Source organism: Myotis nattereri (assembly GCF_964212035.1).
Source record: "Myotis nattereri genome assembly, chromosome: 11".
NCBI classification, from domain to species: Eukaryota; Metazoa; Chordata; class Mammalia; order Chiroptera; family Vespertilionidae; genus Myotis; species Myotis nattereri.
This window is the reverse complement of record NC_138086.1, coordinates 8298918-8323657: the sequence shown is the minus strand read 5'-3', so window position 1 is coordinate 8323657 and position 24740 is coordinate 8298918. Positions and strand designations below refer to the sequence as shown.

At 38.3% G+C, this 24740-nt stretch overlaps 1 protein-coding gene and 1 pseudogene across 3 annotated transcripts in view; both read right to left on the bottom strand.

Annotated features, from left to right (window-relative positions):
• The window catches only part of FOXP2 (forkhead box P2), a 689501-nt gene that overhangs the window by 653395 nt on the left and 11366 nt on the right, over positions 1-24740 (bottom strand). The gene's annotated exons all lie outside the window — the stretch shown is intronic.
• LOC308527300 (PRELI domain containing protein 3B-like) lies at positions 15362-16204 on the bottom strand (annotated as a pseudogene). Its single transcript has 2 exons — positions 15971-16204; positions 15362-15739 (listed from the first exon to the last, which is right to left on the bottom strand). The product of its transcript is annotated as a PRELI domain containing protein 3B-like (transcript).

The following is a 24740-nucleotide window of genomic DNA, read 5'->3' as shown; positions in this document are numbered from 1 at the left end:
GTGCCCTGGAGGCGGGAGAGGCTCCCACCACTGCCGCTGGGCTTGCCAGCCATGAGCCCAGCTTCTGGCAGAGCAGCTCTCCCCCCATGAGAACCCCTGGTGGTCAGTGCACATCATAGCAACAGGCCGTTCTGCCGTTTGGTTGATTTGCATAGCAGTCTTTTATTATATAGGAGGATTACGGGTCCTTATCTATCAGCTTCTATTTTTTAAGTATCACATTTTTATTTTTTTAACTTTTCACTTTTAACTTTATTTTCTGAATTATCCCAATCATTTTTGTTATCATCTATAGCTATCATTTTGAATACCTTAAATATTTTCAGCTTTTAATTCAATTTCTAATTGTAATAATATTCTAATCTTATTAACCTTATTTTTCCTTTGTCACTTCTGTATTCCATTTGTTATTTTTTATGGTGTCTTTATTATGGCTTGCAAAAAGCAAGTCCAGAAAAGAAATAAAAGTAAAGAAAGACATTATAAGGCAGAAATGATGGCAGTTTTTCTTCATTGCAACTTCTTCTGCTTATCTGATTCCTCACTAGATTCCTTGGCCCAGTCCTTGATGGCTCTCCAAAGACTGTTACCCAAGAGACAGAGCAACCCACAGACTAATTCCCTCCCTCAGGGCCTTAAGGCTGACTCTGCAAATTGTATCTGGATTTGCTCCAGTGGTGTTATGTGTTAACTTCTCAAACTATTCAGGATTTATGTGAGCCACTGTGTGTATTTTTAAATTCATAACTCCAAAATGTGCAACCAATAGACTTCTGGTCATAGACAAATGAGGGCTAATATGAAAATAAGTATTTTCTAAGCATCATTCTGGCTGCTATGTTAGAGAATCTACTAAAAAGGCATAAAAGTATCCATGAAAAACTCATTCATAAATTGAACAAATATATATGAAGTAGCTACCATGTGCCTACACTCTGGTAGGCTCTGATACAGCAGGGAAGAAAAGATAAACTAAAAAAAGCCACACACCAAAAATATGTACCATTAATACATATTTCAGGAGACTTACTGCATTAGGCCAAACAAATGCTGATAATGTGATAACATTTAGGAAGTTAAATGAACACTGAGCATTCAATGATTCAAAACAAAAAACACACAATTGTATACTATGTTATTTTCTAGTTCACACAAAGTTCATAAATATCCTATGGCTTAAGGTAAAGACCTCTATTTCATTTTATTTATTTCAGTTTTTCCATGATTTCAGCCATTTTGTTACTGTTTTCAAACTCTGGTTTTCTAATACATGTCAAAATTTCAGAATAATATAACTACAATATTTTCAGACAAACAGACTCTCAAGTCAACTAACCATTATTGTTAGATTCATCCCGGGAGCTGAACATCAATAAAAATAAGGCATTTTGGACCTAGAACTAACACAATTTAAGCTTCTTGAAAGAAAGCAATATTTTGCATTCCAACCTAGAAACTCAGAGAAGAAAGGAAGAGATTAACAGCACACTGTAGGAAGCAGGCACAAAGGAGAAATTAGGGATTAAAAATATAAATTCAGAGTTATTTCAAAGGATTTAACTGAAGTTATAGAAATGACTAACGTCAAATCAGTAACTGTATAACGAAATAAAGAAGAGTACCACACATCTTAGTCCATTTAATGGTCACACTCACGAAGTTGTGCTTTGATGATATATCTTTGGTTTTTACAGAAAAAGACAATAAGAGAATCTTCAGAAAATCTGTTGCTGGAATGTGGTCAAGGATATAGCCTCCTATATAACTTACTAGAGGCCTGATGCATGAAATTCATGCAAGAGTAGGCCTTCCTTTCCCTGGCTGCCAGCATTGGCTTCCCTCCGTCACCTGGGACCTGGGCTTCCCTCTGGCCACCAGCAGGCACCTGGGACCCGGGCTTCCCAAGCAGCCCCGGCTTTGTCCAGAAGGTTGTCCAGTCTAATTAGCATATTACGCTTTTATTATTATAGATTACTCCCATGAAAGGCCTGACATGAGAAATCTCTTTTAGAATTTAGTCTAAGAAACTGTGTTCCCTTTCTTAATGATTGCTATTCTTCCTTCTTTTTCAAACTGTATATTCTATAACTAACAATATTCCACATTAAATACCAGAAACCTCAGAGGAAAATTAGAACCTTAACAAAGGGTTTCTAGTATGTCTTTGGTTCTGGTATACATCATCCATTGTTTTGATTTTGTATACTGCATATGTACCATATCTGGAGAAATTCCTGTATCCTTTATTGATTACTGAATTACAAACATCCCACCCCCCAAATTAGTGGCTTAAAACAATTCATTATTTCGGACAATTCTGAGAGTTAGCGGTGTGGATCTTCTACTGACCTGGCATGGGCTCACTCGTGCCGCTGCATTCACCTGGTAGGTCAGGGTGGACAGAGCTCACCTGGGCCTGCTTGTCCTTGAAAAGACTAGCTCTCTCCATAGGGTCATTTATCTTCAAGGAGGATGGACCAGTGTTCTTCACATGGTAACAGCAGCATTCCAAGAAGGAAAGCTCCACTGTGTAAGCACTTACCAACTCTCAACTTGCATCACATTTGCTTATGTACCACCGACCAAAGTCATTCACGAGCCAGAATCACTAAGGGCGCCTGGGGATACTAGAAGGTATGATTCATGGCAGGTGAAAGATATAACAAACTACCATACCAGCTCCATAATAGGGCAGTTACTTAACCTTTTTCCAAATCTTTCTAGTACTGGAACTGTGCTAATCTTTAACAAAATGTCTTTCCTATCTGCTCCATATATTATATTTATAAAAGCTAAGGCTTTCTTTATGGGAGTTCTAAGCTCAGACTAGTCCAACATATCAGTGAATGAATACTTACATAGAATTCAAAAGTATTTTAAAATTTAAAATGCACCATATGCCACAGCAAATGCTCACTCCTAAATTGTTAAAGCTCTCATGGAAGGAACAAAAATTCATTTGAATTTAAGTGCAAATGCCTTTTAAAAACATTAGGGCCAATCGGTTCTCCCACCAGGAACAAATGCATCATTCCACTGTTGACGTCCCATTAACAAGCTCTTGAGGCACTCTGTACCTCTACTCAATACTGAACGTATTATCACACAAGTGTCCACATGCCTAAAATCTTAAAGCTCAAAAAGAGAACTGTTATCATGTGGTTTCTATACCAAGTACTTCAATGAGCATGACAAGAGATGCTAAAAAGTATAAAAATATTAATCTGAAGAGAGTAAATAACATAAACAAAATAGAAAAATTCACCAAAGAAAAGGTAAAGATAAAAGAAATTCATTAAAGTTATTTTAACTTTACAAGTTGTTACTATTTTAGGATGCCTATAACAACATAATTTAAAGATGAGTTGCCCTAGCTGGTTTGGCTCAGTGGATAGAGCGTCGGCCTGTGGACTGAAGGATCTCAGGTTCAATTCCAGCCAAGGGCACATACCTGGGTTGCAGGCTCGATTCCCAGTGTGGGGCGTGCAGAAGGCAGGCGATCAATGATTCTCTCTCATCATTGATCTTTCCATCTCTCTCTCCCTCTCCCTTCCTCTTTGACATCAATAAAAATATTTTTTTTAAAAGAAGAAACTGCGTTTTTAAAATAAATAAATAAATAAATAAAGTAGAGTTAAATCGGCAAAATATTTTTAATTAAACTTTTAAATACATGACTATACTTCTTGTGATTAAAGATGTACTTTTTATTTAAATTCAATTCAAGATTGTAAGGTTTTGTGAAAATGAATGTGGTTTGGAAAAAGGTGTATGCACATGTAACTTGAGGGGTAGCTGAACTATAATCAGCTAAGGGGGGGTGGGGGGTCCTTATGGACGGACAGGATTTGTACTATGGCTAGGGCTAACACACATAACTGTAAAACATCAAAACAGCCTTTCCAGCTACAGCTAGGATGCCAAACAAGATGTTGTTCTGTGAGTAGGTGGCAAAATTCTTCAGATATTTTCCACCAAGGAAGACAAAATGTGAAACTTTACTTATGCACAGAAGACTTTTTTTGTTGTTGTTAAATTAGGCCAACAGCAGTTATTTTTAGATTACTTACTTCACTTTCCCTTCTTAATGGGCTGGTATACAAAATAGGACAGAAAATGTACCATATGTCACAGTAAATGCTAAAAATCTAAATTCTTAAATCTCTCATGGAAATAAAAGAGGTCTCTATCTTAAATATGAAATTTTCATTCAAATGCAATTAAGACTATAATTGCTCTGACAAATAAATTATATACAACTTTAAAAAACACAATGTCAATTTGGAGAATTTTTTCCCTTTAATCATTTTTAGTAAAAATAGATAATTTTTAAGAGAACAGCTACAGTATGAATGAATGCCTTGAATTTGCATTTATTATTTAAGGTAACATTTAAAGCATATAACATTTTCTAATTCTACAGTGACTATCATAGTTCTTGATTTTTTAAAGATACAAAATTTAAGTGACTCATCTACTTCTCTTTCACAAAATCAGTCTAAAGCGTCTTTAGGTACTCCTAATTTTGTTAGAAAGATAAACTTTCAAAATGTACTCTTTAACCGCCTGATTTTATTAAAGCAAACAAAATTGCAGGACAATAAAAGACTTGACATGTCTTTGGTATCTAACCCACTGAATACAATGAGGACTACAAAGTACTTATTTCCTTAAAAAAAATGAAGTAAAATATCTAAAGTTTTGGTATTCTTATGTTTATTATTTTATTAAATTATATTCTTGTGAGTGTTTCATGTGTTAAATGTGCAGTCCATTTTCCCCCTTAAATGCAAGACAGACAAATATTGCTAGATATAGTTCATCATTCTATGAAACCTAGTTTTAAGAAAATTCAACATAGCAATTAAATCAAACATCTTTAAACTAATATAGGTATTTAGGCATATAGAAGTTAATTTCTGAGTAACACTAGTCTGCTGATAAATTGTAATTTGACAAAAAGTTTTTAACATATAACATAGATAAATTTATGATGCAAAACTAGGAGACTAAAAAATATTATGATTGTTTAATGTTCCTAAATTAGCTGTACTAATGAAATTCTGTGTATAAAGACTACCTTAAGCATACAATCTAATTCTTACATTTAAAAATACTTTAAAAATCTTCATTTTTATACAATCCTAAACACCTTAATTTTAAATCTAAGGTATAACTTCTAAGAATAATCAGGTCTAATGGTTGGAAAAACAATACGATGCTGCATACCAAAAAAAAAAAAATAGTTTTGAAACTCTAAAGAAATCACAGTATCTTGCCAAAAAAAGTATTAATAAAAACAAAAAAAAGAAGAAGGAGAAGAAGGAGAAGAATTATTAAAGCCCCGATGGCTGCTTTTAGAGGAGAGCAGGCTGTGCTTGCGGATGAGGAACAGCAGGTCTGTGTGCACTCAGAACTGCACCACACTCTGTGGCAGCCACTGGTCTTGGTATGAAATCAAATTTCATGTCTAAACTGGGATTAAGTAATACTTTATAAAATCAGGTCAATTAATTCTAAAGAGGCCAAGCCTGAAGCTACAAACCAAAAGGAGGCTATGTCCTCAAAACAAACATTATAATGCTAAACTTTTGTTGAACAGTCAACTTGGTTCATACAATGTCTTTTAGTGAAAGAAACAATAAATGTGGCAAGCATATGGAAAAACATTAAAGTAGTCAAATACATTGGCATTCTTATCAAGGGCTGTGACTTGTCTAAGTAGTTTAGTTTTTCTCTAGTTGCTAAATTCACCTTTAATTACTTAACACAAATTTCACCTTATATTTACTTTAGGATTTTACTAAAGTATAATAGAATCCCAAGCTTCTATATTTTGGGAATAGGATTTCTAGGGCTAGACTAAATCTTAAAAAATACTATTATGAAACATGTGTATTTGTTTAAATTCATCCATTATTACCACTTGAAATGAAGCCCCTCCCATAACACAATATTTGCATAAAAATAGTTACTAAGGACACACAGTAGCCACTTTTGAGCACGTGCTTTCTATTGGGCGATCACTAAAATATGCTCCTAATATCAATAAGCTAAAGCATATGTACCACTTCCAAACCCTTCTTCCACGGGGGACATATCTCCTCAATAAATAATTATTTCCAGACAAATGGGAAAGGAAATTGTGTTTTGACTAAACTTTCCAATAGTATTTTCCTAGAACTGAAGGAAAGAGACACAGTGTGAAAGTATTCACAAAATGCTCTTCCTCCACAGACCATAGGGCCAAGGGGCGGGGAGGGCGGGGGCGGGAGGAGGGAGGAGAGGTGTTAGGTGGAGGTGAGGGCGGCAAGTGTTTGGGGAATGGGAGGAATCTGAAATAGTGTCAATTATTTAAAAATTTAAATAAAAACAATGCTCTTCCTCAGTGCCTGAAACCCATAAAAGTCCAATATTATCAACCTAATTTTCTCAACATGCACATGTAAAATGGTATCAATCATGTGCATAGGGCAGTGTACTATAGGGCGACGGCACTGCTCTGTGAAGAGCTCACATCATAGAGTAAAATGGTCTGGGCCATCAGACACCAAGGAGAGAATTCTAATTCCAACAGAAATGAATAATTAATTAGCTTTACTATAAAAATAAGAAATTACTCCATTTCTGAATTAGGAAAATTGGCTTTCTAAATTTAAAACATAGCCAAGTTAAATGTAAAATTCCCAGCTTAGTTGTAGGTCCAGAAAGAGACTCTCAGAACAGGAGAGCAACAACCCTGCAAAAGAAATTACCGAAGATACCGAGTTAAATGACATGGAAATGGTTTTATCCAAATCCATTAGTGGAATGCAAGAAAAATGCTAGCAGGAGAGTCAAAATGATACTAGGCCTGTGAGACTCAGTGGTTGATCTCTGGTATCAATGATTCTCTCATCATTGGTGTTTCTATCTCTCTCTCCCTCTCCCTTCCTCTCTGAAAGCAATAAAAATATACTATTTTAAAAATGATAGTATGAACTCTTTTAAATTTATTATATAAGTTTATAAAACATATTTCTCCAAAAAATAAAGCTTCATTATAATGATGATTTTATGAATCTAAAAACATCATATTTTAAGCCAAGCAATAAAATCCAGGATTTTGATAAACATAAAAAAGAAAATGCTGCAAAACTGAAATAATCTTAAAATAAAACGGGGCAACATCTAGTTATGCCACAGCTAATAGCTTCAGAGAACCTCATGAATAAACAATATAACTTCACTTGCAAATACCACAAACAAAATTCAAAATTAATTTTTAAGTTTCAGGTTTCCAAGTAGATGCTGGTTCAGGCAGAGACAATATTTAATTTCTGAGAACATCCATGAAGTCAGATTTTTCCACTAAAGGATATATCTGGATCAGATGTTTATAACTTAACTCCCTGACCAAAGCAGACAAGAAATGAGGAACACAATGTATTTGCTTCTGGTAAATTGCATATTTCCCTTTCTTCCAGCTCTTCAGAATTCATGAGGTTTGGTATGAGGATACTCCCTTAGCAAAACAGGTTGCCCCATCCTAAACCCTAGTAGTCTATTTATTAAGATGAAAAACATACAAAACAAGGCTAACAAACAAAATAGTCCTGCAGAAAAAAAGTGGGGAGAGGAGCTAGGAAAAAGGACAGTCATAAGATCCATGGTTACTGTTGAAAAGAGGGCTCTGTCCGGCAGATACCATGTGGGGATTTTAATGAATATTATTTTTAACTCATACAAAAATACTATATAGAATTCTAATCCATATTTTACAAGTGTGAAAAGTAGTTTCAGCGAGCAAACCATTTGTACGAAGTCACACAGCCAGCATATGGGTAAGCCTGGGAGTTGCTCTCCATTTGCCTAATGCCAAGCCCTCCTCTTGCCATAATGTCAAATCCACATTTCAGTTAATAAATATTCCTGGTAGGCCTCCACTGGGAGCACCTGTGCTACAAAGAGCTACAAAATAGAAGACATAGCTTTGTCCTCCAGGCAGTTAACCCCTAAGAGGCGTTGTGAAGATAGGATGCTCAAGTCATGAAAAGCAATGTGATACAAACAAAAGAAAGAGTACTAGACTAAGGAGACTGAGGTGACTCTCTTACTCATGGCTTTGCTAATTTCTAGTCACATAACTTTGGGTAAATAATTTATATTATTTCCTCATCTGCACTGAATATTTAATATAAAATCTGCCATAATTATATTGCAGAATTAGTTCAAAAACCCAATTCAAGAACATGGAGCCTTATTAGTTATAAAATGTTTACAAATAAAGTATACTGATATTGTTATTCAAGTGTCCATAATTGGATCATTACAGAACTCTTGATAGATATCTGAATTCAGCAGAAAAAGACTCACTCTTGTTTCCCCTTCTTTTGGGTCTGCTTTGTCTTGGCTGGTTAAGTAGTGCTCTAAGGGTGATCACTCATTTTGGCTCTTGCTCCCTGCACTGACCATGGACTCCAGCTAGCTGCATTCTGAAGATGGGGCCTATAACCAAACCGCTTTCTCTTGCTAGAGCTGCACTCCAAGTCAGTCCATTCTGCATGTTTACTGCTGGACAAAAGGTGAGGTAGTCCTATTTACCTCTTCTTCCTTTATTTCCGTTTCTCCCTTCTTTATCAGCTATATTATAAAACTAGAATTCCATGCTCAAGTGCCTAACCTACCCCCAAATACAAAACTGTACCTCAAATTATAAATTATTTTCCTCTGTCAACACAGAAAAACATATAATGACCCATTTCCTGAGGGAGACTGGAGGAATTCAGTTCAGAAACCAGGTGATTAGGAAATTCTCTGAGAAGATGGAGAATTTGCAAAACAAGAAACAGCCCTGAACGAGGCTGTACCAACCACAAGCATTTAAAAGAAATAAACTAAATTCATTTTCTGCCTTAAATACTAGTATTAGAACAAATATTTTTTCATTGCAAATTAATCAATATTTAGATCACTCTTTATCCATGTAAATATTATTCCCAACTCCGAGCAGTCAACTGACAAACTTAGAAGGCTGTCTACACTGCAAATATGTTTGATTGAAAAAGACTGAAATTCTTCAGGTAATTCCCAAATATTCATTGTATTATGTGTGCAATTTAAGCCAACCACCATGATACTGCATAAATAGAGCTAAACAAATACAAAAAGACAAAAAATTTTTACATGAAATGTCACAGTAAGAATTTACACATATGTTGCTTTAAACAGCCACACACACAACTACCTCCAGTTATTTCTTTCTCTCTGCCTCCTCCTTTCCCTCGCACCTAATTTTAAGGGATGCTGATTGTATTCTTTCCTTTCTGCAATTGGTTTCTATATGTGAAATTGCAGACCTTTTTTCGTTAATAGAAAACTCAAAGTATTCATCAGATCAGTAAACATATTGGAAGTGAAAATTTGGTTAAAATTTTCAGATGTTATAAGTTTATTCTTATAACAGTTGTTTATATATTTTATATTCCAAATCACAATCTTATTTCTGATGACCAATGAAATTTGGGTTCTATTTCAATTCCTTATTTTCCCGAAGAAAATGCTTTAGAAACACCATGTGATATTTTACTTTGACCTAGATTATTAAGTTTTATTAGTAGCTCTAGAGAGGTCAGACCTGGAAATCAACATTTTAACAGTTTTCCCCAAATATTTCTTATTATTTACATTCATTTGTAAATGTATCACAAATGAATTTTTCACTTATTTAAAATATAATTTAACTATTTCCTCAACAGCATCGCCTATAACATTTTATAAACTTGTTAAAACATACTAGATTTCTTTATTTGAATAAATGTTTTTGTTTTCTAGCAATAAAAGATAATGTCTTCAAATAACAAATATATTTAGCTTGGTGTCACAATTTCAAGGGAGAATTCAACTGCCTCATCAAAAAGACACTACATTTATCTTAACTTATACCACCCCATACTGAAATTTAAATTAATTAACAGTCGGTTACAATGGCTAAATATTTTTGTTGAAAAATGTAATTATAAAAGAGAAGTAATAGTATAGGTCTTTACTTATGGAAATGAAATCTACAAATATGCATAATAGTTTTTCAATTAAATCTTTCTTATATTTGCATCGCCTATGTCATAAAACAATATTTTTTTACCTCTAGCTATATTTCCTCATCCTCTATTAACATTTTCCAAAAAATTAAAAAATGTCACTCTCTGTGGAAAAACTTAATACTTATGCATATCCAAGCAGTCCCCATACATGACTGTAGTAAGATTTTTTGCACTTTTGGGTTTGTTTGTTTTTTATCATACAAATACTGTAAGTAATGTAATAAAACAACAGGCTTGTATATATTTTCTCATACAGCCAAGGCTTTACTCAAAATATTTCATTTATTGTTGTCTTAACTTTAAAAGAGATTTGCTGTATTTTTCATGCTTTACTTTGAAATCTCTCTCTTTTGAAAGTGGTTCTGACCATAACTTTGGTAAAGTAACTCGTACTACACCATATAAAGACCTTTTTTGCATTCAACACAATAGCAAACACCTATGACAGTGAAGCAAAAACTTTTAAGACCCAGAAAAGAAGATGGCCGGTGTGTGCTGCCTCCCTCCATCACATCAAAATTACAACTAAAATACAGAACAAACATCATTCAGAACTGCCTGAAAGTTGGCTGAATGGAAGTCCTACAACTAGAGAAGTAAAGAAAAAGCACATTGAGACTGATAGTAGGAGTGGAGGCCCATACTGAGCTGGTTTGACACCCATGTGTGCAATTTTTTAATCAGGAAGGAGATGGTCTCTGCAGAGGCTTCCTATGAGGAGTAAGGGGTCCCAGCTCCACACCAGACCCCCCAGCCCAGAGTTCCAGAGCTGGAAATAGAAGTTCCTATAACTACAGTCTGTAAAAACCAGCTGGGATTGTGGTGGAGTGACACAGAGACTAATGAAGACCCAGGCATTCCTCTTACAAGGCTGGCACACAAACTTACTAGGACTCAATCCCTCTGAGCTCCAGTGCCTGGCAGCTTTGGGGAGCACAGACACATATGGGAAGGAACTGTATTGTCTGGCATCAAGGCAGGATGTTGGAGGCGGCTTTTTCCCAGACAGGGATGCTCACAGGGGTCATTGTTCCCATGCTGGGAACTTCCTCATCACAGAGCTGACTGGCAGTCATATCTGAGTCTCCATCAGCCTGGCTCACATTGCTTACTCCAACCTGGTGATTCCGTGAGACCCCACCCCATCCAATTTGCAGCTTCACCAAAGCTGTTTGCTGCAGCTTTTCCATATGAATGGCCTGCCCTGGCTCAGGCTTCAGACTTTGCTAAAATCTCTCAAACAAGCAGCAGCTGGTGTCCGTTTGCTCCAAACCTATCAATGAAAGTCCCAAGACCCAGCCATAGCACCAAGCTGCCTTGCTTCACAATTTGGCCTCACATGGGCACTTTGCAAGCCCATTACAAGTAGCAGCCATCTTCACATATTTCTGTAGCTCCTGCTGGTTGGCCCCAAGCAGTGGCTGACTTTGCACCTCCTGGGAGGCCCTAGAGCCAGTGCACCTGGTGGACAGTTTTAGATCATATCAGATTACAACTATACACATCCACAAGTAACACATTCAAGGGGGAACCTCGGTGAGCACCAAAGTCCTACTGAAGTCCTTCTCCATACGGGTGTCTCCTGCACAGTAGCTCTCACACTGTAGCTGCAGCTGGTCCTCACAGTCAATTGGCCTGGAGTTCAACTTCTCCCAGTGATGCAATCAAACCTCAAATACAAGACACACAGCCCACACAGGGGCACACCTAGACTCCCCAGCTCAGGTAACTAGGGAGGCTGAGCAGTGGGCCCTACTATACAAAGCCACGCTACCAATTTCAGGAAACATAACAGCTCTTCCTAATACACAGAAACAAACACAGGCAAGCAGCCAAAATGTGGAGACAAAGAAACATGTCACAAATGAAAGAATTGAAAGCAAGTAAACTACTGGAAATAGAGTTCAAAACCATGGTTATATGGTTACTCAAGGATCTTAAGGAGAGCTTCAAGGGACTTTGTGAGATTTTCAAGAATCTTAGTGAAAAAGTCAAAGACATGGAAAAAGACAAGTCAGAAATTAAGCATACACTACTGAAATAAAAAATAATTTAAAGCAACAGTCTCCAACCTTTTGGATCTCACAAACTACCAGTGGCCCTCAGACTACTGGTTGGCAACCACTGATTTAAAGGGACTCAGCAGTAGAGTAGAGGATTCTGAGAATAAAATCAATGATTTTGAATATGAGGAAGCAAAAAACATCCAATCAGAAGAGCAAAAAGAAAAAAAATCCAAAAATATGAAGATAGGGTAAAGAGCCTCTGGGACAACTTCAAGCATACCAACATTCTCATTTATGAGGGTGCCAGAAGTAGAAGAGAGAGAGCAAGATATTAAAAACCTATTTGAAAAAAATGACAGAAAACTTCCCCTATCTGGTGAAAGAAATAGATGTACAAGTCCAGGAAGTACAGAGTCCCAAACAAGAGGACCCCAAAGAGGCCCATACCAAGACACAGAATAATTAAAATGCCAAGGGTTAAAAACAAAGAGAGAAGCTTAAAAGCAGCAAGAGGAAAGCAGTTAGGTACCTACAAGGGACATATGATTGTCACCTGATTTCTCAACAGAAATTTTGCAGGCTAGCAGGGAGTGGCAAGAAATATTCGAAGTGATGAATAGCAAGGACATACAACCAAGACTGCTCTACTCAGCAAAGCTTTCATTTGGATTTGAAGGTCAGATAAAGAGCTTCACAGACAAGAAAAGGCTAAAGGATTTCATCACCACCAAACCAGTATTACATGAAACGTTGAAGGGTATCCTTTAAGAAGAGGAAGAAGAAGAAGAAAAAAGAAAAATATGAATAATAGAATGGCAATAAATACATATCTATCAACAACTGAAGCTATAAATCAAAATAAATGAACAAAATAAGCTGGTGAATAAAATAGAATCAGAGGCATGGAAACATGGAACAAACTAATGAATTTCAGAGGGAAAGGGGAGAACAGGGTTGGGGTGAGGGGAAGATGTTAATCAAAGATCTTATATGCATATATGGACACAGACGATAGAGTGGTGAAGACTGGGGTGGAATGGGAATTGGGTGGACAGGGTAATGGAGGAATAAGGGGGACATCTATAATACTCTCAACAATAAAGATTTTTAAAGGTAGTTTTAAGATTCAGAAGTATAATTCTGAACTAAGTTATTTCAAAAAGGAATTCAATATTATATGATAGAAGTATGTTTTCTGAGCTGTAAAATAATAAGATAAAAATTCAAGATGAGTTCAGAGGAGGAGGATGGAGGGAATGGGAATTATAGATTAGTTGGGAATCAAGCACCACATATTGCCTCTTCAATAAGTTAAACAGTAAAAAAGAAAAGTTTAATTCTAAGAAGAAAAAAAACACCTGATGTTGTTCCATTTACAACTCTTTCATATGATAAAGCAACAAATATTATCTGTGAATCAAGCCTTCTTCCAAAAGAGATGTGTATTCTAAAGAATAAAAAGAGTCAAATAGTTTACATCTAGCTAAGTATTGGATCTGCCCATAGCAAGAAAGAAAGAACATCAAGAAAAAGAATTTTACTATTCCTCATTCTTCTCCTTTTAAATTTATATTTATTGTTGAAAGTATTATAGATGTCTCCTTTGTTGTTTTCCCCATTGACCCCTCCACCCCACACCTGCCTTCCCAGACATTCACCACACAATTGTCTGTGCCATGGGCTATATATATAGGCATACAAGTTCATTGGTTGATCTCTTCCCACCAACCCACCCATCCACCCCCACCTCCCCTGAGATTCCACAGTCTGTTTCATGCTTCTGTATCTCTGGATCTATTTTGTTCATCAGTTTATTTTGTTTATTAGATTCAACATATGAGTGAGATCATGTGATACTTATCTTTCTCTGACTGGCTTGGTTCACTTAGCATAATCCTCTCCAGGTTCATCCATGCTGTTGCAAATGGTAATAGTTCCTTCTTTTTTACAACTGAGTAGTATTCCATTTTGTAAATGTACCACAGCTTTTTTATCCACTGCTGATGGGCACTTGGGCTGTTTCCAAATATTAGCTATTATAAGTTGCACAGGTATGAACATCATTCTTCTTAGTTTTTTTCTTCCATTCTCCCATCTCTCCCAGCTGAGATTATATAATCTATGGTTATATAAATGAATAACAGAAACATTCCCTGAAATAGACTCTGAAAGTTGGTTTAGTTAATTAAAAAATATAAAAAGCCCTGGCCAGTGTGCTTAGTGGCTAGAGCATAAGCTTTTGCACCAACATGTCTAGGGTTTGATTCCCAGTCAAGGGCATGTACCTCAGTTGCAGTTTGATCACCAGCCCCAATGGAGGCCAGTGCAGGAGGCAACCAACATCTCTCCCACATCGATGTTTCTCTCTCTTTCTCTCCCACACACACCTCCTTCTTCTCTAAAAAGTCAATAGAAAGAATATATTTTTGTTAAAAATATCCTATTTTTAACAAAAAATAAAATAAATGAAATATATATATATATATATATATATATATATATATATATATATGAAATACCAGAACATATAAACAATAAAACTTAGCTAAAGGGCCACCATAAGTACGGAAGTAAACCTAGTTAAATAGCCCTGATGTGATCAGCTTTCAAGTTGTCAATTCCAGCCCGATAATTAACTCATCTAATTGTACCTAGGACTCTGGTCCACCCATATCCTCACATATGAAAGAGTATTAAAAGCTCTGGGTTGTACCAAAGCTTTGTCTCATGCTTAAATTTGCTAGTTGTGATGCTGAAACAGTATTGTTCTACCTGTTTGGGGACCTTCCTGACATTTTAGTTTTGGCCTGACCTCCCAGAAAAGGAAGTGAATGTTGTTCTCAGTTCACTACCTAGACCTCTGATGACTCAGCTGGTCATTGCACTTTATTATCCAGACTTATATTGTAATACAAATAATCACAAAAGTTGAGCATCTAATACATTATTATCTTACTAATAATATCATTTCTCTGAAGGTTTAAAAATCAGTAAGGAGAATTACTACTTTGGACCTAATATCAGTGAAATGGGAAGAACTTCATGAAAGATTCTGTCACAGAATTCCTAGAAGTTCATGTCGATTTTTAAAAATGTCAGGTGATCCCCTTTATTTAGCAACCCTGCACCTCTTTGTTTTAAGCAAGTCACGTAGCCTCTCTTCAGCTTATTAAAAATATCCTACCTAAAATATAGTTGTATTTTTAAATAATAAATAAATATAATGCCCGCTAGTAGAGATCTAGAGGACTGGGTGTTGTGGACCAACTTTTATCATTTCTCTATAAATGCCTCTGCCGCCATTGTGTCATTATGCTCCCTCTTGCCAGAGCTGTCAATTCTTAGCCTCAGCATTACCCATTCCATTGTTTCTTGGCCTTTATTAGCATTTGAACATATCATACTTGCCATCAGTCCATTGAGATGACTACAGAGACTGACTCCTGACACCATGATTATGGCCTCGTGAGTCAAAACAGCTTTTACTGGGTCCTGGGCATGTGGTTTTTATATAAGTCTCCCATCTACTGAAACCATATTCGTAAATGAAATATTAGTGGATTTAAGTTCCACTATTTTCTCTGCAGGATCAATAATAGAATATTCTTGCACATATGTTTTGGTTCCTGCTACATCAGTAAGAGATTTCATGCCCGGCTGATGTTGCTCAGTGGTTAAGCATCGACCCATGAAACAGGGGGTCACCGGTTTGATTCCCGGTAAGGGCACATGCCCCGGGTTGCGGCTTGATCCACAGTAGGGGGCATGCAGGAGGAAGCCAATAGATGTTTCTCTCTCATAAATCTTTCTATCGCTCTATCCTTCTCCCTTCCTCTTTCTCTAAAATCAACAAAAACATTTTTTTAAAAAAAGAAATTTCACAATGAAAGGCAGACCCCACTCTGTGCTGAGAAATCTATGGCTGTGCAGCTATCCAGGATCTATATGTCTGTCCAACACATCAACTCCAACCGCACTTGGGTTCATAGGGTTTGAGTATTTCTGCATTGCAGCTGTTGTAACAGTTTCCCATGGGTGGTCAAAGATGTGCTCTGAAGTCCAGATCTTCCCCGTGCCCGCAGCCTGCATGGTGTCCTGGTGAGGCTCCATGTCCATTTTAAGCTCATATTCCAAGCGAGTGAAAAAACATGGCAGGCACTTTAGTAATGGAGATAAAAATATCTGTCTATATTTATATGAATAACTGTGTGTGTGTGTGTATGTGTGTGTCTCCATGGGCTAAAAGTGGTTAACTGCCTAATTTTGGATGATCTGTAAGGTAAGAATGTTTTTTTTTTACAGTTGTAAATGGCTGAATAAAGATCAAAAGAAAACTATTTTGTGATATATATATATAAATTATATAAAATTCAACTTGAGTTCATACATAAACCTTACTGAGACAAAGCCAGATTAATTCATTTATGTATTGTCCGCAGCTGCTTTTACTAGTATAACTAGTGGTCCGATGCATAGACTCATGCACATTGAAAGGAAATCGGGAGCCAGGGGAGTTTCCACATCCCTGTGAGCTGCCTGGAAGTCTGTGGGGAGTCTGTCCTCCTCTCTGCGGCTTCTTTTACCCTGATTTGTCAGTCACCACCTTGTAGCCACTGTTATATTGCTGCCTTCCTCTGTAGCTCCAGGGCAATCGGTAAGGGATGAGATTTGATCTCGATGCCCAAGGCAGAGTTCCAGCCAGGAGCCAGGTGGTGATTACAGGCTCATCCCAGTTTCTCCAAGTGTCCGTGCTTCATCCATTCCCCGGAGATTGCACCTTTAGGCTTACGGGGTATGTGCCTCCCGGCAACTTCTGGCTGAGCTGTGGGCGTCCTCTGGTGCCGCACTGTGGGGGGTCCATCCATGGGAGCCTCCCAGGAGCCCCAGGGAACCGGAACGTAGGAGCCCAGACTGGCCAGGCTCAGGAAGGGCAGGATGGGCTCGGCCACGGTCAGGCATGGAAGACCCACTCCTCAGATTGGGATTTTCTCACTTTTTCCGGGACTCTCGCCTGAGATGGGGACCTGACTGGCTTGGAAGTGGCAGCTGGGGGTGGTAGGGAGGAAAGAGGGAGAGGATCATGGTTACCCGGAAGATGCGTTCTTAGTATTTCAGTTCCGCACCCAAAGGAACAGGGCGATAGCTAAGGGGTGGAAAGTGGCCCTGATGCCCAAGGGGAGTCCAGGGGACTGGTGTCATCCCAGGCCGAACATTCCTCGCTGCATCAGTTCACAGTAGATTGAACCTGCAGGATATAGGGGATGATTTTTCCATGCAACTCCCAGCCCAAGTGTGGGCTACCCGAAAGGAACATGTCAGGCCAGCACCTGCTGGTGCCCCTCCACCACCAGAGCTGACCAGTGCTCTGCAGGGATCCAGGAGCGGATATTTGGTGCCAGGATGTGGACCTTTCCGGGAGATGGGGCCGGGGCGGGTGGTAGGTCGAAGTCGCAAAGGGCTCACCTGCAGATAGGTGTGGGTCATGGGCTGGACTTCACCAGCGCTCACTCTTGAGATGGGGGGGGGGGGGCACGCGCGGGGGGAGGGCGGGCCCAGGCAGTATGTGCGTGAAGCGCCTCAGTGGGTTTTTCCTGAGCCCGCATCCGGAGGCCCAGAGGGCAATAGGCAAGGGGTGGGTGCAGCCTCAGGGTCCTAAAGCAGAGTTCCAGGGGCCAGCGGTGGCTGATCCATGGTCATATTGGCTACACCCCTACCACCCGGGGATCGGGACTGCAGTCTGTTCACTGGAGATTGTGCCTGCTGGAGGCAGGCGCCATGAGCCTGGCTTCTGGCTGAGTGGTGCTCCCACTGTGGGAGTGCACTGACCACCAGGGGCAGATGCTCAATGCAGAAGCTGCCCCCTGTGGTCAGTGCACATCATAGCGACCAGTCATTTCGGTCATTCTGGTCATTCCACCGTAACAGTTGCTTGGTGTGTGTGTGTGTGTGTGTGTGTGTGTGTGTGTATATATATCTATATATCTATATATATATATATATATATATATATATATATATATATATATATATATATAACTAGAGGCCCGGTGCACAAAAATTTGTGCACTCGGGAGGGGGGGAGGGGGTGAAGGACCCTCAGCCCGGCCTGTGCCCTCTTGCAGTCTGAGACCCCTCCGGGGATGACCACCTGCTGGCTTAGGCCCGCTCCCCGGGGGATTGGGCCTAAGATGGCAATCAGACATCCCTCCCTCTGGCAGCCCGGCAGCCCTCGGGGGATGTCCACTTGCCAGCAGGGAGCAGGCCTAAACTGCAGTCGGACATCCTTTGCGCTGCTGAGGAGGCAGGAGAGGCTCCCACCACCACCGCTGTACTGGCAGCCATCAGCCTGGCTTGTAGTTGAGCAGAGCTCCTCCCATGTGAGAGCGCCCTGACCACCAGAGGGCGGCTCCTGCATTGAGCGTCTGCCCCCTGGTGGTCAGTGTGTGTCATAGTGACCAGTAATTCCCAGTCTTTCTGCTGTTAGGGTCAGTTTGCATATTACCCTTTTACTATATAGGATAGAGGCCTGGTGCATGGGTGGGGGCCAGCTGGTTTGCCCTGAAGGGTGTCCCGGATCAGGGTGGGGGTCCCACTTGGGTGCCTGGCCAGCCTGGATGAGGGGATGATGGCTGTTTGCAGCTTGTCACACCCCCGTCAGGGTGGGCGTCCCCACTTGGGTGCCTGGCCAGCCTGAGTGAGGGGATGATGGCTGTTTGCAGCTGGTCACACCCCCTTCACAGTGAGGGTCCCCACTGGGGTGCCTGGCCAGTCTGGGTGAGGGGCTGAGGGCCATTTTCAGGCTGGCGGGTGACTGAAGCTCCCAACATCTCCTTTTTTTCTTTTTTTTTTATTCTGAGATTTATTTACCTTCTATGGCCGTCACTGGAGCTGAGAGCCGGCTTTAGCTCTGAGGCTTGGCTCCAGCTCTGAGACCTCAACTGCTGAAAGCAGGTATCTGGGTTTGTTTGGGTTCTATAATTGTAACACTGTTGCAGTCCTGCTCACTCCAGCTCAGAAGGCTGAAAGCAGGTTTCTGGGGTTTGTTTAGGTTCTATAATTGCAGTTGCTTAGAGTGCAAGCTCAGAGGCCAGCAGCGGAAGGCGGGGAACCTTGGCTTCCTCCATCACTGGAGCAAGCAAGCCTCCTGTTCGCTTCAGCTGCCTGGCTGCCGGTCGCCATCTTAGTTGGCAGTTAATTTGCATATCTCACTGATTAGCCAATGGGAAGGGTAGCAAAGTTACAGTTAATTACCATGTTTCTCTATTATTAGATAGGATATATATATAGATAGATAGCATAGTTGTGACAGAGACCTCTGGCCCCAAAATACCTATATTTACTATCTAGCATTTACAGAGAACATTTGCCAATTCTTGCTATATATGATGGCTTCTTGGCATCAACTCTAAAATAGAAAAGTGTCTTGAGATAAGTATATTTTCTGTTAAAATTATGAATTACTGGAAGTGAAATTATGAACACCCCAGTCTCTAAAGATACTAACAAAGAAAAAGTTATAAAATATCTAAAAACACAGTTACACTGGGGTTATTCAGCCTCAGAAGAGAGATTGCATGCCAGAAAAAGTACAGAAACATGACTCAAAGTTTTAATAATTGTTCAAAATGGCTGAACAAGCCCCCCCCCCCAAAAAAAAAAAACACCACAAAATCTAAGAACATGTCAAGATCTTGTTTAGTTATGGGAAAAATATTAAAGAATACATGAGTCTACTGCTTGGTGACAATATTAAACAGTAGCTCCCCTTTATCCATGGGGGATACATTCCAGGACAACCAGTAGATGCCTTAAAACCATGAATAGTACCAAACCCTATCTACTTTGTTATTGTTATTGTTGTTCATTTCTTACATATCTTTTCACTTTTAAAAAAGCTCTTTATGGATTCTCTTCGGCATATACAAATGGCTTTGGAACCACTGTTAAATAAAGTAAGAGTTACTTGAACACAAGCATCATGATACCAAACAATGGGTCTGATAATGGAGATGGCTACGAAGGGGCAGCAGGTTATACAGCCTGGATATGCTGGACAAAGGGATTATTCACATTCTGGGTGGGATGGAGCAGGGGGGCATGAGATTCCATCATGCTATTTAGAACAACACGCAACTTAAAGCGTATAAATTGTTTATTTCTGGCATTTTCCAATTCATATTTTCAATACTCAATTGGCCACAGGTGAATGAAACCATAGGAAGAGCAACTACAGATGAGGGGACTACTACTTTATTATCAGATATTAAGATGAAGACAGACTTATTTGATCCTAGAAGTCCTCCACCAAAAAGGAAAGTGTTAAACTAAAATGGAAATCATATATGATTAATAAGAAAATCAAAGCTAAGGACAATGAGTCACTTTTAAAAAGTTCAGGTATGCAGGCCCAATGAACTACTATTTCAAGGCATTTTTTTTTTGAAAAGCAGCTTGTAAATATCATAACAGAACCACAGATGACAACCTTGGAAGACATATAAACAGCAGGAGAGCAGGCTTAATACATACGAGAGGCAAATGCCTCTCTGCCTTATTTTTGTAAGCTAAAATGACTCTGAAAAATGAAGATCAGTGATCTTGACACTATTCCTCAGCAAAATTCTAGAACAGGCTACTAAACATGGTTTGTGAGCACTAATCTATTTTTAAAACCTGCCATAATAAACATAGATTTGTTCAAAATAAGCCATACTAAGGGGGCGGGCTAGAAGGGGGTCAATGGAGTCAAAAGGGGGACATATGCAAACTCTCAGTTATAAAGATTTAAAAAGAAAAAAAATAAGCTGCACCAAACCTTGTTTCCTTTTCTTACATGTTACTAAATGAGTGGATCACAGAAATGCATTAGCTGTATGATATCTGAACCAAGAAAGTCTCTCATGCCACCTGGAGTAAGTCCACTTACTATTTGTGTAACTTTGGGGACATTTTTTAACATCTGGAACAAGAGGCAAATTCCATGGGTCTCTTGAGTTTCTGAATGTGTTGTGAGTAGAGACTCTGGTAACTTTTATTCTGGACTATCTTTTCATGGATGTTTTTACAGCATCAAGCCTTTGAAGGCAGAGATGAGTTCTCCCTTCAGAACAAAGGAAAGGTTTGCTTTCAGCTCATTATAAAAGACTGGGGTTCCTAAACTTAGGGTTCCTCATCTGTGAGACAACTCACTGAGAGTATGGCATCGAGCCACTCTGCAAAGCGTCTGTGGAGCCTGGAGGACAGGAGCCAAAACAAACCTGAAGCTCACGCTGCGTGCTGTAACAGGAGTAATAATGTCCCCTTGTTTCTGACCCAGAAGTCTTGTGTCTTCTATAAGCATCCACAAAACAATCACTGGCTAAGAGTAATTTACTAGTGTGCAAATAGGATAAAATCTCAGATCCTTCACAGTCCTTGATAACCTGCCATTCATAAAATGGGGAAATAACAGTACCTCCTTACAAAGGTATTATAAAAATTAAATTAATGCACATAAATTGCTTAAGAAAGTGCTGAAACAGTTTAATGAATGTTAGCCATTATTATAATGCTAATGGTGATTAATTTCAAATATATGTAGGTAAGTATACAATCACATCAAAGTATGAATGACAAGTCAGAGCATCCATGCTCACTACGTTTAGAAAAAGCTCTAATCTTAACTCTGTTTTGCTCAAAGTTTTTCATAAATCATTGAATAGAGCTATAAAAATGCATTACTCAAAATTATAATTTTCAAAAAATACATTTATTGATCTCAGGAAGGAAGAGAGAGACAAAAACATCAATGATGAGAGAGAATCATTGACTGGTTGCCTCCTGCACACCCCCTACTGGGGATTGAGCCCGAAACCCAAGCATGTGCCCTGACCAGGAATTGAACCCTGACCTTCTGGTTCATAGGTCAACGCTCAACCACTGAGCCACATAGCCGGGTGGATGACATAATTTTTAACATAGATAACAGAATCGGGATTTTTAAAAAATCTTGACATGCTGCATAACCTAAACTATATAAATAAATAAAAATTTAACAGACATACAATCCTCTTATAAAGAAACTATTCAAATTGTATATTAATTCCAAGTTATATAAAATGAATTACAATTCTAGTAACAATGTAACATGATTTAAAAAATGAATACGCTATTAGGTTAGAGAAAAAAGGAGATAAATTTCCAATATGTTCTTTGTTGGTCAGGCCACAATCATGGATGGTTGATTTAGCTCTGGATACATTTTAAAGGGAACTTTGGCCAACAGAAGCATTCCTAGAGGCGTGATCAGAACTGTAAAGGGTAAAATAAATGCAAATAGTATATAAGGTATAACTGAAGAAATGTGACTTTTTTAACCCGAGAAAGGAAAGATTTATTTGAAAAGTTACCTATGTAAAATATTCTGTGCAAATCCAAAAAGTGGAGCGAGGAATAATGACTCATTAATAGATTCCAATTCAATGTTAAGAAAGAACTTTTTGTCAATTAAATTTTTTTTAAATGTTGAACATCACAAGCCAGGATTATGGCAAATGGGGATTGCCTCCTTCACATTCAGATCTCCTTAAACCGCTCACTGCTTGTCTGAAAAAAAAAAAAAAAAAAAAAAGCCAAAATAATAGGAAATTTCTCCAGGCCTCTTGTTCATTTTCACTCTTGTCTTGCTTCCCTGGTTTTTGTTCCATTTCAGCCTAGCTAGCCCCTTCAAACTGATACTTTGTTCTAAGCAGCCCTTTTGACTTTTTTATTTACCTTTCAGCTAATTCCCTTTTTCCATACAATGCAGCCCCTAGGCAACTTGACAGAGGCTCCAGGATAACCCCTAGCCCCGCCTCCCATCTGCTCAGAAGGGAGATTGGAAAGTTAGCTTTATGATCTCAAAGGTTCCTTTGAATTCTAGGGTTCTTGGATTCTTCATCCTTCTTTTGCCATTTACGGAACGGGTGAATGATCAATGATTAAGGAATGAACAAGTAAGTGAATAAAGAAATGAACATTACTATAAACACCTGAGAATGAGCTGCTTTCTTCTTTAAAACTTGGCTAGCTGCATGAGTCTTACAGCTTTCAATCGGTCAAAGTGAAACGATATAGACCTGTGAGAATAAGAAAAGCAAGTACCAGAGCAAGAGAGAGACAATGAAAGTAGGAAGGAGGGTAGAGAACTATGGTAAAGATCCCAAAAATAATCCCTAGAAATGATTATCCAGTAAGGTCTCTTGTTTATAAGCCAAGTCAATTTATAAGCCAAAATAAAATTTAAGGCTATATATATACATACATAAATTTATTTGGATGAAAAAATGAGAGAATTCTCTACTCCTAAGAAATTATGATAGGAACAAGCAACTACATTCTTGAAAAGGCAAAAATGATCATCAAACAATATGGAGGAATCTCAAATGCAGGTGCTAAATGAAAGATGCCTGATTCCAAAGGCTAAATACTGTAAGATTCTATTTATGACACAGACTTGAGTACGGTCTATGTGTACACAATAGAACAGTATTCAGCCCTGAGAAAGGAGGCTACCCTGCTACTGATGGGCAACAGAGATGGACACTGAGCACATTTTGCTAAGTGAGCCAAGTTAGACAGAGAGAGACAAGTGGCCTTTGATATCACTTATATATAAAGTAAAATAAACTCAAACTTGTAAAAAGAGAGTAAAATTTTGGTCACCAGGGGATGGGCTGGAAGATAAAGTGGATATTGCTTAACGGTACAAGCTTGCAATGGGTAGTAAATAAGCCATAGACATTTTCTCATAAAAATGTAATTCCAGTAATAATAAACATTAAATATCTTTGTTTATGTATTCATAGGTTACCATATATTCTCTATTATTGTACATTTGCACTTAGAATTTTCTTATACAATCTGAAAAACAAGTTGTCTCTTAAAATAAAAACAAAATTTAATATAATGATGTTCCTTTAACCAGTTAACTGCCACGCGTCCAAAACAGTAACCATCCCCACACGCCACAATATTTTGAATTTAATTTTAAAAATCAATTTGCAATTAATATTATACAAATAAATATGTTACTCACAATTCGGGTGTTCTTGAATATTTTCAGCTGAAAATTCTCACAAAAAATGATTTTAAAGTTGGTCAGGGCTGCAACTTAGAGAAAACATTTTTTTTTGTAGATGCAGGTGGCATGTGGGAAAGCGTCTACAGACGCTGATGGCGCACAATGGGTTAATATGGCAACATGAGTAATATAGTAATAGAGCACGTAAATAGTTGAACTTTAGTATCTGGTATTATTTCAGCCCAGTGGAAACGAAATATTTTCAGGACACAATTAGAGGGATATCAAACAGAACAGAGATATAAAACCAAACACCAATTAGAAATCACAAATTACATTGCCTTTCATTTGTGTAATAGTTTGAGCAATAGACATGCAGGGCTAGGGATAGTTTGGCATTACCGAAAATTACAACAGCAAATAATTCAAAGTGATAAGAGAGCAACATAAATGTATACTTCTCTGGAAGTAAAGAAATACAAATAGATCAAGAACATAAAAATTTAAAATTTTTATATTTGGGACAATACGAAGTCAGGCTGTCAGATGAAATTTATTCTCGACAACATACATTCTCTATAACATATAACAACATAAAAGGTACAGAAGTAT